Here is a 12014-nt window from a genome sequence, read left to right on the forward strand (position 1 = left end):
GCCATATTCTCAGATCTCCACAGGTGTTTGAGGACTGTGGGAACAAAATCTGTTAGATGTATTTATAACTTTGAGAGCATATATATGACTTAAACTGAACGTACAGGTTTCCCAGTTAGTTACAGCTTAATGATGTTAGCAAGGACATGGAGGTTCACATTCTTAAGCCTGAATAGACCTTGAGTAAAGAGAGACATCCTTTAAGCTGTTGACAGTGATATCTGAGTCATTACCTTTTTGGGCAGTGGGAGTTTTGAGATAGGGTTTCTCTGTGTAGCTTTGTGCCTTTCCTGGAACTCCCTCTGTAGTCGAGGCTGGCCTTGAACTCACAGAGATCCGCCTGCCTCCGCCTCCCGAGTGCTGGGATTAAAGGCATGTGCCACCACCACCCGGCCCTCTATTACCATTTTTAAGACCCTGTAACTGTAGTTCTGATCTTGGAGTACAGCTAGATTATAATCCTGAATAATTTATATAGAAATAATTATTTCTTAAGCTGTCTCCTGAGAAGGTAAAGAAGAGTGACAGGGGAAAGATACCAAGGCCGAATGAGAACAGGAGAATAGGGGCTTATGAGTCAGGGTGCAGCCCAACTTTGAGAAAAGGACCTTCTGAGAAGAGGAAAAGGACCCTCTTGGTGGACCAGAAGCTCTATCCTAATTGATTTTTATAGAAATAATAATTTCTTAAGGTTATACAATACCTCCCTAGTTCTGCATAAAGAAGGTCAAATGTCTTATCTTATTGCAGAACCATTTTAATTAACAAACATCAATGGGTATTAGATAGCCAATCAGTCCTCTATGCCAGGGGGTTTCCTTTTGACCTGGCATTTCAGCCTATTCTGGACAAGGAACATGGGACAATGTATTCTCGTTTGAACTGCTTCTAGCTGGCATTGGGGCATTGTTTCAGGGCCCCGAAAAAAGGTTGAAAAGCGAGTCAAAGACTGGGAAATGGGGCATTTGTCAGAAGCATGTGGTTATCTGACCAGGCTGTAGAAACAGGGAACAATTATGTTTGGCTGGACTGGTCCACATCACATAGACAAGAATCTCTGCTGGCGTACATGCAGGGAAAGAGCTGCAGGTTGTGGTCCACAACTGCTGCTTCAATGTTTCTGTCAGCCTGCTGAAATATGGATAGAAACAAGAGTTAAAGTGTGTGAATTCATTTGGAGCCTTTTGGCCCATGGCTTAGTAATTGGGAAGAGCAGGGGTCCCAGGACCAGGAGAGAGAGAAAAAAAAATACCAACCTTAGAATAGACAAGTAAGGAAGAAACAAAAGTTTTAAATAAATTAGTATTATCTATCAATACTGAAATCCAAATCATGGAAAAGCAGGTAACTAGTAGCCAAGAAAAATTTAAACTCCTGAACTTGTCACCCAAAGCGTATCAGATTATATTAATGTTAAAACCTGAATTTAAAATTTTAATATAATGATACCGCCTGCATGTGGTTCCACTGATGTCCCAAAGGGGATCGGATACATCTGAGCTCCTGCTGAGGAACAAATGGTAGTCTGTGACTGGACCTCTGCCCCACCCAGCCAGAGAGAGGTAGCTGTAGAACACCAGGCCAAGGCCAGAGGACTTTTACTTGGTCTGTAAAACAATGATGAAGCAAAGCGTGGTGGGAGGTGATTCCCTAACCTCCCTCCATACAGACTGCCTGAGCGCCAGGTGCCTTGCCCATGCTGCCCTTAATAAAGATGGCAGTGAGGTAATATGACTTGCCTGCTTTAACCTTAGCTAAGATGGCGGCTAGACCAAGTGGTTGCTCTTATTTAAGGTGGTGGCTTGTTCACATGATTGCCCTTATTTAAGATGGCACCACCTGATCACGAGGTCACCCCTATCAAATATGGCACCTGACCACATGTTGATGTGGGTTTTTTTCCTCTAATAAAGTGAATAAAAAACAGATAATTTGAAGCATTTAAAAGTCAGTCAGAAAGAAATATAGATGGCCATATCAATCATACATTTCCATTCGAGGAAATAAACTTTGTGAAAGAAAGACAGAGAAGTAGCAGTGCAGCCAGGTAGGAGAGAGGGACCTCCCAGTCTGCAGCATGGTAGGAGCAGCAGCAGAGGAACCAACCCAAGCCATTGGTCAGTGGCAGTGGTGGGGGCAGGGAGCCATAGGCACATTTTTTCACAATGAAGTATAAGGCCCAGCAGACTGACCCATGGGGTCCCAGAGGGTCAGCGAGGGCCAAGGAAAACAGCACAAGATAGCCAATGGACCTATGTCACAAGGATATGAGCCATGGAATTGAGAGGGCACAGGCCATCTCCATATGCTGTGGCATAGGGATGGGGGCAAAGGGCTCTGAGCCCAAAAGACACGTGGTACCAGCAAGTGAAACAAGACGAATCTGACTTTCAGTGTCCCAGAGAGTCAGCAAGGACTAATGAATGGCACAAGATAGCCAGTGGACCATTGTAAGAAAGGCTATGTGCCGTGGAATTGAGTAGGCACAACTCGACTCCATATGCAATTACATAGGGACAGGGGCCGGGGGGCTTAGAGACTGAAAGACACGTGAAAGGATGATAGGTTTTGTCATATTTGTTTTCTGCATCCCCTGAACTGTAAGTCAGAGCTCACAAATCCAGTTTCTGAAAGTTGATAATATTTTCCTGGAAGGGAGAGGGCCATTAATCGTTACTATCTCTAATACGTGTGAATACATGCAGGTATATGAATGCCAGGTTTGGGCTTTAGAGAGTCATGAGATCAAAGATCAGGGATCTTAAAATGAATCTCTCTGGTCACAGGTTGAGAAACTTAAGCCCTATGTAACAAGTGAATATTGGTCACTTATTATTTCTCTGGTCTACCAGGGTCAGAGTTTATTTTTAACTCCAAAGAAGGTAGATTAAGACATCATTCCACTTTGTATTTGGGCAGATAAGTAACTTCAACAGTGTTCTGGTTGGCTTTGTGTCAAGTTGACACAAGCTAGAGTCATAAGAGAGAAAGGAGCCTCAGTTGAGGAAATGCCTCAGTGAGATCCAGTGTAAAGGCATTATCTCAATTAGTGATCAATGGGGGAGGGCCCAGCAAATGGTAGGTGGTTCCATCCCTGGGCTGGTGGTCCTGGGTTATATAAGAAAGCAGTCTGAGCAAGATAGGGTAAGCCATCCAGTAAAAAGCGCTCATCCATGGCCTCTGCATCAGCTCCTGCCTCCAAGATCCTGCCCTGTTTGAGTTTCTGTCCCAACTTCCTTCACTGATGAACTGCAATGTGGAAGTGTAGGCTGAATAAACCCTTTCCTTTCCAACTTGTTTTGTGGCCCTGGTGTTTCCTCACAGCAATAGAAAAATCTAACTGACACCAGTCTGTGTTGAAAATAATAATATGTCCATTAATACTCAAAAGAATGAAAGAATTTGCATACATGAGGTGTGAATTGTGTTTTCAATTTTTTCTACCTTGAGCAATGAGAACATGCCAAGTGTTCTGAATACGGTTGTTACAGTCCATTGCAACATGGATTGTTCTGATATGTATGGCACTTATAAAAGTTTAATTTGGAGTCTGGGATAGCTGCAACATGAAAGCTAGGAGTGGGACATCACCAGGAGGAAGTAACCAGCAAGAATGAACCAGAGGGCACAGGTAGGGGGCGGTGGGGGGGGTGGAATGAAGTAGGTCAAAGTGTAATAACATGTTGTGCTGGCAAAATGGCTCAGCTAGTAAAGGTGTTTTCTGTCTGAGGATGCAAGCCTGACAACTTGAGTTCAGTCGCCAGAACCCAAATAAAGGTAAAAGAAAAAATCAGTTCCACAGAGTTACCTTCAACCTCCACACAGACCATGACATGAATACCCACACATACATCATTTACAGTAATAATAGTTATGAAAGTGTGACAGATCTAGTGGTCACACAAAGTTAGAACATTAGTAATTACCTCCAATTATTAAAAGGCACTCTATGAAAATGAGAGTTAATATGTCCCTTTTTATTTAATTTACTTATTCATTATTTAGCTGCTGAACTTGGCTCATCAGTACATTACTCAATACTTAACAGAGAAGTTTCTTCTTGAAGTAGATGGTAATTAACATAGAGATCCACAAATGGACTACATGCAGAGAGTGAGCAACTTGGAGCACTCAGTCCTAAATAAGATGTCTTTATCAAAGCCCTCGCTGCAAGGCTCAGGTTCTATGTGGAAGAGGAGTGAGAAAGTTGTAAGACCCGAAGTAATGGATGACCAAGGAAACAGAATCTTCCAGACACCACAGGGCTGATGCACATATGAACTGACAGAGACCATGACAGCATGCACAAGACCTGCACAGTTTCAAACCAGACAAAATCCCAGCACATAGAAGGGGGAGTGGGCACAAATCCCACACCTAACCAAAAAGCTCTCTGCAATTGATAGCTACTTAAGTCCTCTCTCTTTTATTCCCTCCCTCCTTTCCTCCCTCTGTCCTCTACACCTGCATTTCCAGATGAACACAAGCCCTTCTGTCACTATCTACATGAAACCAACTACAAGCTTTTGCAATATGCCGCCAAAAGCATGGGGCAGTACTCCATTGTATATTTCTCCAAACAGCTAGACACGGTCATCAGAGACTGACCATCCTGCCTCCAGATCCTAGCTGTGGTGGTACTGCTTGTCCTAAGAGACTAAATCTTGCTTCACAGTCCTCACAACACACACTCACTCAAGGACCTTATTAGCCACCTCATTTTTCTAATACTCTCCCATCCAGGGCACAGCTTCTCTATGCTTGTTAGAACCCAACCTCATATTTGAGCCTGTGCACTCCTCACCCACACAAATCTACTTCCCAATAAAGGTGATAGAAAAACTTTTGGGTTCTCTCTCTCTCTCTCTCTCTCTCTCTCTCTCTCTCTCTCTCTCTCTCTCTCTCTCTCTGTGTGTGTGTGTGTGTGTGTGTGTGTGTTCTATGTGGATCCCAGCAGTGTCAACATATCTAATAAGTACCACTATCCTTATTCTTACCCAGAGTTTTCTATTTTTGTTTTAATGATCCACAAAGTCCCTTATGTCCATGATACCAGTCACTTTCCCTTTCCATTTGATATACTTAGTAAGTAGCAAGTAAATTTTAATTTTTCCTTAATATTTCAATAACCTACACCTGCATATTGCTATAGAGGTGATGAGATTTCCTAATAATTAGCAGTACATTTAAATACCCCCATCTTAATCATTCTTTGTATCTTGAAAGTAAATTTGAAGTCAAACCAGTTTGCCTGTATTAGTCAGGGTTCTCTAGAGTAACAGGACTTATAGAATGAATCTCTCCATATATAGAGAGAGCCAGGACTTATAGAATGAATCTCTCCATATATATAGAGAGAAAGGGGTTTTATTAGAATAACTTACAAACTGTAGTCCAGCTTATTCAATAGTGGTTGCCTATGTGTGGAAGGTCCAAGAACCCAGTGTTGTTCATCCATGAGAGTAGATGTCTCAGCTGGTCTTCAGTATTTGCCAAAAGAAGTAGGCAGAGAGAGCAAGTGTCCTTCCATGTTCTTCTCTGAGATGCCAGTAGAAGGTGTGGTCTAGATCAGAGGTGGTTCTTCCCACCTCAAAGATCTGGATTAAAAGTAGATTTGCCCACTTCAAATGATTTTTATTAAGAAAAAAAAAAATCCGCCGGGCGGTGGTGGCGCACGCCTTTAATCCCAGCACTCGGGAGGCAGAGCCAGGTGGATCTCTGTGAGTTCAAGGCCAGCCTGGGCTACCAAGTGAGTTCCAGGAAAGGCACAAAGCTACACAGAGAAACCTTGTCTCGAAAAACCAAAAAAAAAAAGAAAAAAGAAAAAGAAAAAAAAATCCCTCACAGGCGTGCCAAGCCATTTCGATTTTAGTTGATTCCAAGTGTACTCAAGTTGATAACCAAGAATAGCAATCACATTGCCCATGCCTGTAATCTCAGCATCAGGAGGCTGAAGCAGGACAATTTCAGCCAGAACTACATAGGAGTTCCAAGCCAAGCCAGCCTGAGCTACAGTGTGAGATTCTGTCTGAAATATATGAGAGAGAAAAAAGCCTTAACCCTTAGAGGCATAGAGTCTTGGCATAATTCAAGTAGCTCATATTAAAAGTGGGTTCTCTCAGTTTTTGAAGGTCATGTGCATTCTCTCATAGTGTCAAAACTTTCTCTGTTGTTTCAGACAGAGAAAAAAACCTCCATCCAGCCTGGGATTGTCAATTTAAAATGTCAGGCCACAGTAGGGGATGACTTTTTCAAACTTGGATCTTTGAGGATGGGGGAACTATGAGGCAAACCCTGATCATCATCATATATATAAAACAGGGACACTTTCTGGTTTGTTTGCTGGTATGATGTGGCTTCACAATGGTTAAGCACTGAACTACACTCACACTCACTTTATTGGTATAGAGAGTCTCGTGCAGCCCAGGCTGGCCTTGAACTAATTACAAGGGCTTGAACTCCTGATCCTCCTGCTTCAACCTCCCATGTTCTAGGATGACAGAGTGAGCCACTATGCCCAGCTTCAGGGTTACTTTTAAGGGTGTCCACAAACAATGAAGATTAGGAATAACCTCCTAGCATTAAACCAAGCCTCCATATCTCTGGAGGACCTGAGGTCCTCTTGCAATCACTATGAACTGTTCTGGATGACACTAGATGTTTCACCATCTGGAAGGTGGGCATATTTGCTTTCCCTTAGTTAGTAGCTGCTGTGGGAAGACACCAAGCAGAGCATCACCAGGTCACCTTAACAGCAAAAGTCCCCATATATCCCCTCTGCCTCCTAGTCAATCAAGAAAGGCAAATCTTCCAAGGTGTCTGGCAGGGAAGCAGGGGTGGCCATGTTGCACACATGCGAGTGACATCATACAGGAGCTTATGCATGAGCCACTGGGACTGGATCCCTTTCCCTGAGGGAGAGAAGGCAAAGCCTTGATGCCCCAACCCCTGCACTGGAGAGTGCAGCCAACTCCAGGAGAGGGGAGAGGGGAGGGCTGCTGGTCTTTTCAGCTCAGGGACCAGCCCAGCAGGAGTGGTCATTAGGCAGCATGGCTCTAGGCTTTGCATGTCTCTGACAGGATTTGCACACCTGAAGAGCTAAGCATGTGTGGCCTGTGCTCAGCTCTCCTCAGGGACATTGGTGCCCTGCAGTTCTCTGAGGGTGTTAAAAACAACCCCAAATTAGAGACCTTGGCCTCTAATGTAGCCCTTTATAGGACTAGAAGTAAATCTCTGAATTTCTCAAATATCTTCACCATCTTCAATTACCCTGCTTTGTTGGATTGGCGGCACACTCTGACTCCATGTTCACCAGGAAGCCTGATCTGGCCCAGTCCAGATGAGGATCTCTCAGCAGACTTCTTGCACAACCTGTCCCCACCCCACCCACCCCACCCACCCACCCGCGCGCGCGCGCGCGCGCGCGCGCGCGCACACACACACACACACACACACACACACACACACACACATATCCCATTTCACCCTACATACACCTTGCTGAAGCTCAACTCCCAAGCTATGATGTGGACTCTCTGATGTCTGGACATTTGCCTCTATAGAAATGAGGCTTGCCGGGCGGTGGTGGCGCACGCCTTTAATCCCAGTACTCGGGAGGCAGAGCCAGGCGGATCTCTGTGAGTTCGAGGCCAGCCTGGGCTACCAAGTGAGTTCCAGGAAAGGTGCAAAGCTACACAGAGAAACCCTGTCTCGAAAAACCAAAAAAAAAAAAAAAGAAATGAGATCTTTTCTTATGTGATCTTTTCCAATGAAAAATGTCATGGTGACTGATGGGTGGGTTACCTTCATCCCTCGGAAGCTGTGACCCCTATAAGTCCTGCACACCCTGGTTGGCTTCACTGGGGAAGTGAGCACCCTAGCTGCTCCAAGTCACATATATGGGACAACAGTTGGTGGGAGTCACCAATGGAATTGTTGTGAGGAGAGTGACAGGAGCATGGTGAGTGGCATTTGGATTGTTTCCAGGCTGGCCTGGGTTGAGTTTGGCCAGAGGCGTTGGAGCCAGAAGTGAACCCGGGATCTCCGGGTACCACCATGGCCTCCTCTTTTCTCTTTCTTAGAGTCTGAGACTCGAGTAATCCCAAAACAACAAGAATATAGAGTATCAGGACAAATGAGCCTGCTAGGCTGTCTCTAAGCAGCTGGCTGCCTGGTTGCAGGGTTCTGCATTGTTAAGGAAGTGAGGTCACTCCTGGGAACCCCTGCCTGAGTCCCCTCTACCACGGACTGGCCCATGGGCGGGGGGGTGTACCATGACCTTAGGAGAACCAGGGCTTGGGTAGTCAGGAAGGCAAGGATTCGGCGAATGACAGACAGACAACACACTCAGAAGTTGTTTGAATCTGCTGCAATTTTACTTCTGCAAATCAGTAGTTTATATACAGAAAAGAAAACTATCAAGTCATACTAGGAACAACAAGAGCTTGGCAATAATTCAATTACATCATCTTTAAAAAACAGCAAGCATACAATTATTAATCGGTGCTAGACATATCCCTTCACCCACAAGAACTTTATGACCCAAAGAGCAGTCTGTGTTTTTTAAAGAGTACAGTCCCTAGACTTGTGTAGACTTCTTGCGGTTGTAGCTGTATCCCTTATCTTATCCCAGCCGTTTTTTAGTTTATAATACATTTTATTTATTTATTTATTTATTTATTTATTTATTTATTTATTTATTTATTTATTTATTTGGTTCCCATGGCCCATTTAGCCAATTTGGATGCTGCAGATCCTCTATACGTCTTTTTTATTTTTAGTTTTCATCATATATCTTTTTTAATGTAAAACCTTTTTACCTGTTGGAATATGGACTCTTGTACTTTTACGCCTGTAAGGGGAAAGAGTTCTGCTGTAGCCTTTAAGTTTCCCATGCTGAACTTCCTCAACAGAGGGGCCCACCATCTGTCTCTTATGAGATAACGTTTTCTATCATAAATCACTTTAGTTGGGATTCCTAAAGGATTCCTAGCGGGTGAGTGTTCATTCCCTAGAAGTGCCTGAACTATTATACTTTCTTTATCTAGCAGCTTGGGGTCTTTACAAAATAGCTCATTCTGCTATATTTAATTAAGATCCATGTCCAGCTTCCCCTTTCCTCCATAGTTCACAACCCAAGCATTCATTAATTTTGGCTGTGCTTCATAGATTAATTAGAACATTATCAGAAAAGCAGTTATACAGAACCCATAGCCCAGGGAGCTCATGATCTGTGAAGTACATCTTCTTTGAGAAGGAAGCATAAGCACTCTGCCAGGGACCTCCAGGGAGCTTAGTCCTGTGGGACATGTATCTCCCGTCCGCTATTATTGACATAATTGTTCATGTCACAAAGATGACACTGGAGTTGGTGTGACACCCCTCCTCACACAGGGCCATCCCAAAAGTCTACTAGGTCCCCTCCCACCTCCCGGGTGCCCTACCTGACACAGTTAAACAGGCACTTCCCATTCCACTGTTCCCAGGGATGTCTGGGTACAGGAAGCACCTCAGCTTTGCAATCTGAGTCCCTACTGTTGACCTGCATCTGTTATGCTAATCCTAAACAACCCTAATTGCCCTGGACCACCACAAACCCTAGATGTGTCTCTCTTCTAGACTACTTTGTGTGTGTTCTGTGTGAAATATGAGCACAAATCATCTGGGTATGTCAGGACTCCACAAGCAACCAGAGAGTGGGGCTTTTTTTTTTCAATTTTTAATTTATTTTAATTTTTATTTCTATTTATTTATTTATTGAGACCAGGTTCCTCTGTGTAGAGCTGATGAGAGTGAAAGCATATTGGCGCTGTCTTGGTCAGTGGAAGACTCATGAGCCATGGTTACCAGAGTTAAAATGGGCTTTATTAGAGAGAAGAGGGGATAGAATGGGAGAAGCCAGGTAAAAAAAAATTTTCCAGCTAAGATAGGAGCTTTCATTTCATTGCTCCCTTCCATGTGTCTCACTCCAGACCTACCTGCCTGTGCTTACAGGTCTCTGATCTTTGCCTTGTCCCTAATTCCAAAGAAATAAGTTCTCATGCACCACAAGCTTTTCTCTTCCCAGTTCCCTCTTCTAACTCACTGCTCAGCTAATGGTACAGGACCACCATAGAACTGGAGTCCAGAGATCATCAAGTAAGAAACTGTAACAGCTAAAATGTATTTATACCTCCAGATCCAAAAGTGTCTGGGCTTTATAAAAACAGACTTTAATCTGGGCTCTGCAAAAACAAACTTTAATGTAACTATCTATTACTGTGAAATGCTTTTAACAATTGGTCACGAGTCTCATGGATGCTAAAATAGTAAAGGAAACAGGTGCCTTAAAACAATCTGTCTCTGATAAAGCTTAACATGTTCCAATCTCCCTGTCTCTTCCATTAACACTAACCAATACAAGCAGAGCACTGAACACCACATATGATCACTAATTTTCTCATGGCTGCTTCTTAATATGTTCAAATTTTTCCCAAGCTCCAGAAACCAGCTTAAATCCATCTGGACAGGTCGGACCTACTTTAGGCTTTTCCTGTTTCACTAGCATCTTGTCAGAGACAAAAGCTGCCAGAGTGCCAAGCCAAGAGGGATGCACGGCTCTAGAGCAACAGACAACAGAGAACACACCATCCCAAGATGCCTGTCTACCTCAAAAGCTCCCTTCCCTACACCTCCTAAGAGCCAACCGACGCCCTCCAAGTCAGTTGGAAGCAGTTTTTGGGAGAAATGATGCCCCATACCCACTCATCTGCCTTCTTTTATAAAAGGTAAGAGTCCGGGATGATAGGAATTCCAACCATGCCCCATGGTCATGCGTGCCCAGTGGAACACTTACTCATCTCCACCTAGTCATTTCTGGGTCATAGTCCTGTGTGACCCATGCCCCATGGTTACATGGTCACGTAGTCTCACAGACGTGACTTGGTGATCTCTGCACATGGGCCTGTGTATGCAGATGTGTCCTGGCCTTTATAAGGTGGCACCATGTTCCCCCATCTCTCGTTCTCTCTCTCTCTCTCTCTCTCTCTCTCTCTCTCTCTCTCTCTCTCTCTCTCTCTCTCTCTCTCCCTCTCTCTGTGCCTCTCTTTCTGTCTCCTCTCTGCCAGGCCTGGCTTCTCTGTCCTATCCCCTCTTCTCTCTAATAAAGCCCATTCTAACTCTGGTAACCATGGCTCGTGACTCTTCTGCTGACCAAACCAGTGCTGATATCCTTTCAGAGAAAAGATTAATAGCTAGGCAAGAGAGAGAGCAAGAGAGATATTCAGAATTTTTTTCAAGATGAAGTAAAAGAGAAAGTTACCATCAGAAAACACGGGTTTCCTTATTTATTCCTCAGATAGAAAAAGTTCAGCCCTGGCCGCATTTCTGGATTTTTTTTTTTTTTTTTTTTTTTTTTTTTTTTGCACATCCTGGTGCTGCCTGGAGGATGGCCCTCCAGTTAGCAGTACTGAATGTCTTCCCTTTTACTTTGCTGTTCTACTTCACATGCAGCTTTACATGACTCCTCACTCTGCAATGGCTCCAGAGCAATTAAAATTATACTACAGAAAGACAAAATTTTTAATGGTATGAACTCTTCTCTTTGGTGAGCTCTCCTCAAAGCTCTCAACACTTGTTTCCATACCATCAGTTTTAATTGAACCTGAGCAGTTGCCTGAACCCAATGGCGATGCCGTTTAATTAATACCTCTGTAGCTAAAAACTCTGCGAGTTGTTTTCCTTCACTTTCACTCGGTGTCCTTTTAACAGGCATTTTAATAACTACATATACCGTTTCTCCTCAGATGGAAGTTTCCCACGACCCTGCCAATCCTGGAGTCCTCTTACTCTGAGTGTGAATTTCCTCCAGTCCTTCAAAGTGTCCGGAATTGCTGTTCTTCAAGCCTTGTGTGGGTGTCAAATGTTGTTGTATGGGTGGATACTGGTGAGGTTACTGAGGTCATGGCAAGATTCTTCTGTGATGATCCTGGTACAGAAGCTTGCTGAAAGAATATTAAAAGAGGACACGACAAATG

The sequence above is a fragment of the Peromyscus eremicus genome, chromosome 5 (assembly GCF_949786415.1).
Source record: "Peromyscus eremicus chromosome 5, PerEre_H2_v1, whole genome shotgun sequence".
Lineage (NCBI taxonomy): Eukaryota > Metazoa > Chordata > Mammalia > Rodentia > Cricetidae > Peromyscus > Peromyscus eremicus.